Source organism: Coregonus lavaretus (assembly GCF_964263955.1).
Source record: "Coregonus lavaretus genome assembly, chromosome: 17".
Classification (NCBI taxonomy): Eukaryota; Metazoa; Chordata; class Actinopteri; order Salmoniformes; family Salmonidae; genus Coregonus; species Coregonus lavaretus.
Genome location: NC_140004.1, coordinates 44,919,678 through 44,928,885, shown reverse-complemented (window position 1 = coordinate 44,928,885; position 9,208 = coordinate 44,919,678). Strand labels below are relative to the sequence as shown.

At 45.4% G+C, this 9,208-nt stretch overlaps 1 pseudogene across 1 annotated transcript in view; it reads right to left on the bottom strand.

The window, feature by feature from the left end:
- Nucleotides 1-4,342: 4,342 nt before the first annotated feature.
- LOC311144525 (protein unc-13 homolog B-like) overlaps nucleotides 4,343-9,208 on the bottom strand; it is an 80,156-nt pseudogene continuing 75,290 nt past the window's right edge. Inside the window, exons 27-29 of the transcript in view lie at nucleotides 9,081-9,173; nucleotides 8,556-8,715; nucleotides 4,343-4,625 (exon numbers count right to left, since the gene is read on the bottom strand). The product of the transcript in view is annotated as a protein unc-13 homolog B-like (transcript). The remainder of the gene's footprint in view (nucleotides 4,626-8,555; nucleotides 8,716-9,080; nucleotides 9,174-9,208) is intronic.

Below are 9,208 nucleotides of genomic sequence, written 5' to 3'. Positions count from 1 at the left end.
TCTTTTGCTTTCGGTTTTTATACACCAGCTTCAAACAGCTGAAAGTACAATATTTTTGGTTATGGAAAATGTATTTCACAGTGGTTTAGATGGTACAATGATTCTCTACACGTTACATTGCTTGTTTTGTCACATTAACTGAACTTAGGCTAACTATTAGAATTTTAGCAACCAGGAAATGGCAGAGAGCGATTTCTGCATATTGCACGTTTAAGAATTGTTTTACATTTCTCACATCCCTAACACACACACACACACACACACACACACACGCACTTCTAATTCTTACTTTTACACTAAAGCAGCCATTCCCAAAATCCCACAGCACCCTTTGAGGTTTGTTCCTCTGTAGGGCCCATATGGTCTCCTGTGTGAGGGGTGAAACATCACGTGTAGCCATGTATCTTTACACTGTTTACTTTGCAGACTAGTGCTCTCCTGGGACTGGGTTACTGGTGGACGACGACTATAAAACACTCACCTAACTGTCAGTGTGTGAGCATAAAGGTGTTTGTGGTTACAGTTTGTACTATGTCTAGATACGTATGTGTGTGTGTGTGTGTGTGTGTGTGTGTGTGTGTGTGTGTGTGTGTGTGTGTGTGTGAGAAACTTCTGACAAATGCCTACAGTGTGTGATACCTCTGTCAGATCCTCTTACCTCTGACAGATGTCTTTACCTCTTCCAGATACCCTTACCTCTGTCAGACCACACAGATGGCAGATCCTCTGTCTCAATAGCCATCCAAAGTCATCCAGTAGAGATCATGTGGCGGATCCACTGGATCCCGTGGTCTGTGAAGATCTTCCACTCTATCTGTAGTAGTGTGGATACTCTGGTCTGTAGTAATGTTATAGTCTGGTAGAGAGGAGGAGAGAGATACTCTGGTCTCTAGGATGGTCTGGGAGAGGAGGAGAGGAGAGAGGAAGAGGGAGGAGAGTATGAGAGAGGGAGAGGAGGAAGCGCCAGTCCAGTGCTGCTCTCTCCCGTCTGTACAGCAGGAAATGAATCATGATGTACACAGAATGTTATCATACTGAGAGCGAGCGAGAAAGAGAGAGGGGGAGTGAGATAGAGGGAGAGCAAGAAAGGGGTCGCGAGAGAGAAACAAATTAGTGAGAGCGGAGGGGGGAGGGGAGAGGAGGACGGGAGGAGGGGACAGGGGGAGGAGGGGACAGGGGGAGGAGGGGAGCAGTGTGTGGAATGCAATGGACAAAAACATGTCAAACTCTTTCAAATCTCCATCTAGTCTCATCCCAGTCTCAACACCATTTAAGTCAATAACACTCCCCAAGCCAGAGAGACGATTCATTAATACTTTATATACAAAATTCAAATATTAGTACAAGTATATTCAACATTTTCGCAGCATTATAATATTAATGATACATACTTTACATATATCAATTTTTTTCAAATTTGACAGTACATACATAAAAATGCACAACTCAAGGTTTAGTTTACTTTGATTGTATACAGTAAATACATGCTCTGGTGTTAGACTTTGTTAGGATTTTCTAACAGTAAGATTAAAACCGTGTGAGTGTAAGAGTTCGCTTGTCAAAACCAAAAAATAAACAAACTAAATCAAATATAGGAACAAATCAAGAGCTAGAAAGTGAACACTTGCATTACTTGGCACGTGGTGCATACTCCATCCACCCCCTTCTCCATCTATGGGATATTATTGGATGGCCCACCTTTCGATCTTCTCTTTCCAGCCAATGGCAGGCAGGTAATATTTGTGACATTCACAGAACGCCCAATGACTGGTCGAGTTCGTTTTGCATTGTCCGGTGCCCCGGGTCTGCGGAGTATGCTCATTTGAGACCATTCCATTGGTTCTTAAGTGAAATCTCCACCCACACAGGGCACCGGGCCATTCAAATACGAACTCCACCAATGAGAGCAATGGTGGAACTTTGGGGCGGGGCTAACATGAGAGTCAGGTCTCAGTAAGAGGATGATTGACAGATGACAGAGGTGAAGTGTGACGTCGTCATTATAACACCTGTGTGTTTGTTGTAATGCTAGGGGTGATACAGAAGGTTCAAACATCACTTGGGAAGAAGGGGGAGGCAGTTAACATACTCTAACTTTTGTTCATAAGGAGGTGTGTATCTGGACATGAGATTTATAAAAAAGTCTAAATAAATGCCCCCAAAAAACAACAACTAGTCAATGTTTGGCTATTTCCATTCCATGTAGACATACAGGTAAACAGTATCTGCAGTAACAGTTGAAAAGAGAAACCTAAGTTGGCAAAATAAAATACATAAATACAAAATCTAGAGAGGGGGGTTAAAGGTCATGTGATGAGTATAGTCTACTGTCTGGGAACATACAGTCGCCCAGGCTAAAGTGGAGTGGGCCGATGCTGTAACCATTAAACACACACAGCCGTCTGACAGTAAAACACCCCCCCACCCTACTCTGTACTCCACCCTGTCAACTAGCAGGTTCTGTAACCCATAGTACCCCACCCTACTCTGTACTACACCCTGTCAACTAGCAGGTTCTGTAACCCATAGTACCCCACCCTACTCTGTACTCCACCCTGTCAACTAGCAGGTTCTGTAACCCATAGTACCCCCACCCTACTCTGTACTACACCCTGTCAACTAGCAGGTTCTGTAACTCATAGCACCCCCACCCTACTCTGTACTACACCCTGTCAACTAGCAGGTTCTGTAACTCATAGTACCTCACAAAACCTCACCTGCTTTCACGGTCTACGTACGTCGCTCTATTACAGTGCACTACTTTTGACCAGGGCCAATAGGCAGCCATTTTCTTCACAGTTCAGGTCCATCCCTGTGGTTGTGATGTGATGGTCTGGGGAGGGATGGGGGGTAGCTCTGTGATTTTAAGGCAATGTAAACCACAGGGGTGGGACTGTAGCGACCCTGTAGACAGGTCAGGTCAGATCCATCCACTTGTGTTTTCATCACAGGTTAGGGAGCTGGGTGTTGGGTTATGGGGGTCAGTCTCATGTGTTTTCATCACAGGTTAGGGTGCTGGGTGTTGGGTTATGGGGGTCAGTCTCATGTGTTTTCATCACAGGTTAGGGTGCTGGGTGTTGGGTTATGGGGGTCAGTCTCATGTGTTTTCATCACAGGTTAGGGAGCTGGGTGTTGGGTTATGGGGGTCAGTCTCATGTGTTTTCATCACAGGTTAGGGTGCTGGGTGTTGGGTTATGGGGGTCAGTCTCATGTGTTTTCATCACAGGTTAGGGTGCTGGGTGTTGGGTTATGGGGGTCAGTCTCATGTGTTTTCATCACAGGTTAGGGTGCTGGGTGTTGGGTTATGGGGGTCAGTCTCATGTGTTTTCATCACAGGTTAGGGTGCTGGGTGTTGGGTTATGGGGGTCAGTCTCATGTGTTTTCATCACAGGTTAGGGTGCTGGGTGTTGGGTTATGGGGGTCAGTCTCATGTGTTTTCATCACAGGTTAGGGTGCTGGGTGTTGGGTTATGGGGGTCAGTCTCATGTGTTTTCATCACAGGTTAGGGTGCTGGGTGTTGGGTTATGGGGGTCAGTCTCATGTGTTTTCATCACAGGTTAGGGAGCTGGGTGTTGGGTTATGGCCGTCAGTCTCATGTGTTTTCATCACAGGTTAGGGTGCTGGGTGTTGGGTTATGGGGGTCAGTCTCATGTGTTTTCATCACAGGTTAGGGTGCTGGGTGTTGGGTTATGGGGGTCAGTCTCATGTGTTTTCATCACAGGTTAGGGTGCTGGGTGTTGGGTTATGGGGGTCAGTCTCATGTGTTTTCATCACAGGTTAGGGAGCTGGGTGTTGGGTTATGGGGGTCAGTCTCGTGTTTCCATCACAGGTTAGGGAGCTGGGTGTTGGGTTATGGGGGTCAGTCTCATGTGTTTTCATCACAGGTTAGGGTGCTGGGTGTTGGGTTATGGGGGTCAGTCTCATGCTAGTAGCTAGTAGTGTATAAAAGTAGAGAACGTACCGATAAGGGTTGTTCTGATATAGCCCCGGTACAGTAAGCAGACATTCATTCACGTGTGTGCGTGCGTGCGTGCGTCTGTGTGTGCGTGCGTGCGTCTGTGTGTGATATGAACGCAATGGTGAAGATATGTGGTGTTGTGTCACACTCCACTACTTTAATGCATACAGTGAAAGTATCTGATTGGTCCCTCATCAGTCATGTGCCTGCTCCAGGTCCTCTCATTGGCCCAGAGGACCAGGAAATATAACATTTATTCACTTCTATCCTGATGGTCATCTCCCTCTCTTCCACGGAGCGGGTCTCCTCTTCTAACTCCATCTTGTGATAGGCTCTCCTCTACCTATCCTCTCTCCACCTCTCCTCTCCTCTCCTCTCCTCTCCTCATCTCCCCTCCTCTACAGGGCGTGTCTCGGCCTTCAGTTTGACAAAGTCCTTGGCCACCTCGTCGGCCGCACGCTGAGACAAGATACGCATCACCGTCACGCCCGTCTCGTCCTTCTGGATGGTTCCGCCCAGCGGGCACCAGCACACGCACGACTTCCTGTCAGCCACGTCTCGGAGCTGGATCACCGCCACGCCCACAACACGGTCGGCCCGGCCGAAACAGTAGTCCTTCACCGTCAACTGCAGCTCGTAGCAGTCTGGAGACTCCTTACCCAGGATACTGTTGGAGGGGGAGAGGAAGGAGGGGAGAGTTTGGTGAGGTCGGAGGGAGAGACCGAAGAGGTAGAAGGGGTTCAACATTGGTTTATAGTGTACACTACAGACTAATGGTGGAGTCCTAACTGACATTACTCTAAATCCAACAGTGGATGGTTGTTGTAAAGTGGGATACCTGAGGAGACAGTAGCTCTAGGGCACAGATGTCCAAGTCATTCCACGGAGGGCCGAGTGTCTGCGGATTTTTTATCCTCCCTTGTACTTGATTGATGAATTAAGGTCACTAATTAATAAGGAACTCCCCTCACCTGGTTGTCTAGGGCTTAACTGAAAGGAAAAACCAAAACCCTGCAGACACTAGGCCCTCCATGGAATGAGTTGGACACCACTGCTCTAGGAGCACTAGACAAATCTAATTCTACGGTAAATCTTAGCGCTGGCGGTAGCAATATAGGTCCAGGGGTTTGTCAGAAATATTTTTGCTATTTTCACTGCAGGAATTATGGGAGCAGTAGCTGGTGGTGGCGTGAAAGGGCTGGGCTTTGATGAATAAATAATTTGGAGGCTTGACCCCTCACTGGCCAATCAGAACGTGCTCCATGGCTAAATAATTTAGATAATAATTTAGAAGTCTAGTTTAGATTTACATTTGGTTGAGTTGTCAACTAAAGTGAATTCAACGTGAAATCAACAAAAAAATGTCACCATGTCATTGGATTTAGGTAAAAACTTGGGTGAAGAAAAATTGATTGATGATTACTTTTTTCAAATCAGGTCAGTTTTCCACGTTGATTCAACATCATCACATTTAATTTTGGGGTTGAAATGATGTGGAACGAAAGTTGCACAGTGGGATGTGGTTGCTTCATGTTGTGTAGGCCTATCCCATCTTTGCTAAATACGTTGAACATGTTTGCAGTCCACATTGTTTTAAGTAATTGCATGGCTTCAATATGGAAATATATTGTTAAACATTGGCACTGATATAGGGGTTAGGCATACTGTAAATTGCATTATGGCTGAGCCATGGACATGCCAAACGTGGTCAATAAGCAAGATTAAATCCACGATTGATAAGGCCTAAAAAGAGAGTGAATAATTCTAATCAACTTGAAACAACTAGTTTTAAATACAGTCTAAATACAGTTACAGGAACCATAATTGCTCCCCATGGACATATAATATTAAAACAATGCAGACTATCGAGGGTTTTAGTCACATCCAAACTTTTCACAGTCGCTGGACGAAGATCCAATATAAAGAGAAAGGGAGAACGTCCTCTCACCGTTACACTGCTCCCAAATAGAATGTTCTAGAAACATATTGGAAGCATCTTAAATTCCTAAATTCCATTGAATGCGAGCTGGACGTTCTCATCATAAAGCCAGGACGGTGAATCATTCTAATAAGTTTGGTTTTTAATCAAATTAAACAAAAAAACAAGCAATCTGTTTTTAAACAACAAAAGGATACAAAAGACAAAGGATTGCCGTTGAACCAGCCTTCATTAGCATTACCTCCTACAGGGTTAGGGTAGCCTTCATTAGCATTACCTCCTACAGGGTTAGGGTAGCCTTCATTACCATTACCTCCTACAGGGTAGCCTTCATTAGCATTACCTCCTACAGGGTTAGGGTAGCCTTCATTAGCATTACCTCCTACAGGGTTAGGGTAGCCTTCATTAGCATTACCTCCTACAGGGTTAGGGTAGCCTTCATTAGCATTACCTCCTACAGGGTTAGGGTAGCCTTCATTACCATTACCTCCTACAGGGTAGCCTTCATTAGCATTACCTCCTACAGGGTTAGGGTAGCCTTCATTAGCATTACCTCCTACAGGGTTAGGGTAGCCTTCATTACCATTACCTCCTACAGGGTAGCCTTCATTAGCATTACCTCCTACAGGGTTAGGGTAGCCTTCATTAGCATTACCTCCTACAGGGTTAGGGTAGCCTTCATTAGCATTACCTCCTACAGGGTTAGGGTAGCCTTCATTAGCATTACCTCCTACAGGGTTAGGGTAGCCTTCATTAGCATTACCTCCTACAGGGTTAGGGTAGCCTTCATTAGCATTACCTCCTACAGGGTTAGGGTAGCCTTCATTACATCCTACAGGGTTAGGGTAGCCTTCATTAGCATTACCTCCTACAGGGTAAGGCATTACATCCTACAGGGTAAGGGTAGCCTTCATTACATCCTACAGGGTTAGGGTAACCTTCATTACATCCTACAGGGTTAGGGTAACCTTCATTACATCCTACAGGGTAAGGCATTACATCCTACAGGGTAAGGGTAAGGGTAACCTTCATTACATCCTACAGGGTAAGGGTAACCTTCATTACCTCCTACAGGGTAAGGGTAAGGGTAACCTTCATTACATCCTACAGGGTAAGGGTAACCTTCATTACATCCTACAGGGTAAGGGTAACCTTCATTACATCCTACAGGGTAAGGGTAACCTTCATTACATCCTACAGGGTAAGGGTAACCTTCATTACATCCTACAGGGTAAGGGTAACCTTCATTACATCCTACAGGGTAAGGGTAACCTTCATTACATCCTACAGGGTAAGGGTAACCTTCATTACATCCTACAGGGTAAGGGTAACCTTCATTACATCCTACAGGGTAAGGGTAACCTTCATTACATCCTACAGGGTAAGGGTAACCTTCATTACATCCTTCAGGGTAAGGGTAACCTTCATTACATCCTACAGGGTAAGGGTAACCTTCATTACATCCTACAGGGTAAGGGTAACCTTCATTACATCCTACAGGGTAAGGGTAACCTTCATTACATCCTACAGGGTAAGGGTAACCTTCATTACATCCTACAGGGTAAGGGTAACCTTCATTGCATCCTACAGGGTAAGGGTAACCTTCATTGCATCCTACAGGGTAAGGGTAACCTTCATTGCATCCTACAGGGTAAGGGTAACCTTCATTACCTCCTACAGGGTAAGGGTAACCTTCATTACATCCTACAGGGTAAGGGTAACCTTCATTACTTCCTACAGGGTAAGGGTAACCTTCATTACATCCTACAGGGTAAGGGTAACCTTCATTACATCCTACAGGGTAAGGGTAACCTTCATTACATCCTACAGGGTAAGGGTAACCTTCATTACATCCTACAGGGTAAGGGTAGTCAACGGAGGCCTTGGTTTTTAATCATATGAAATGGAAAACAAGCAGATGATACAGGAAAATAAATTCACCAGCATCATCTCTGGTTACATGATGGACATTTAGACATGTAGACTACATGGAGGGTTTTTTACCCACGTCTAAACAGGAGCTGGCTAACATAATGTAGGACTACCCAATACACAGATATAAAGGGGATGTCCGCTCACTGTTTTGCCCCGCCCAAACATCACCTTTCAATGAAGCTTTGGTGATTCATATTTATTTCAAAGCAATCTCACGAGCCAAACCCTTTATTGATAGGCTTGGCTACTTAGCGAACGTATTGGGCAGGACAAACAAACAGCCTTCATTGAGCAGAGGCTACAAGCTTGGTTTTTAATCAAATTAAATGGATAAAAAATATATATAATTAATACGAGGTTGCCGGGCACAAAAAGCACATCTCCTCTGTTGTTCCATGAGTATGAGGGCACTGTGCATTACCGCAACTAATGTTTCCGCTAAGATCTGCTTTTCATTGGTCTTAAATCTCCTGATATGCCACCCCTCCCAATTCAGTGCAAGCAAGCTGATATTAGACAGGTAAATTGCTGAACCTGGCGCATGGCGTGGATAACGCCAGAGCGCCAGTTTTTACATACTGAAATGGCAAACTAACGTGTGTTATGGCACTTGCATTGCCGTAGCGCCAGCTGGAAATAGGTGTCAGGGTAGTTTAACACCTGAAAGGGGAGTTAAAGTGAACTAAAGGTATTGGGTTGGAACTCAGTAGGTTACGAACTCACAATTGGAAGGCCTCGTTGTACTTGGCTGTCCAGCTGTTGTTCTTTGACTTGGTGGTGAACTTCCTCTTCTGGGCTGCGAGGAGTGGACCAATCATATTGACCTCCACGAAGGGACGGAACATCCCTGATGTCTGCCACTTCATGTCATTCACCGCTATCACTGCGGGGGTGGGGGGGGGGAGAACAACAACAGGTGAGAAATGAAAGGAATGGGTGTGAGAGAGCAGTAGATGGAAGGAGAAGGAGATGGATGTGAGATTGAGATGATGGAAAGATGAGAGATTGAGAGATGCAAGAGGGAGAGATTGAGAGATGGAAAGATGAGAGATGGAAAGATGAGAGATTGAGAGATGGAAAGATGAGCGATTGAGAGATGAGAGAGTGGAGTGGAAAGAGAGAAAAGGCAGAGGGCAGCAACATAGAAGAGAAATGGAAAAGGACAGCGAGATTAAGACGATTTATAAAAGGACAGAGAGATGAAGATGATTGAGGTGGACAGGACAGGTGGTGGTATGTCTGGCTCACCTCTGATGTTGACCTTGTGGATCTTGTCTTTCCCTGGAGGCACCATGTCTATCTGGATCTGGGCCTCACCAACAGGCTTCTCCACTCCTGAACCTGAGAGTCAATGTATCTCACATTTTATAAACCGG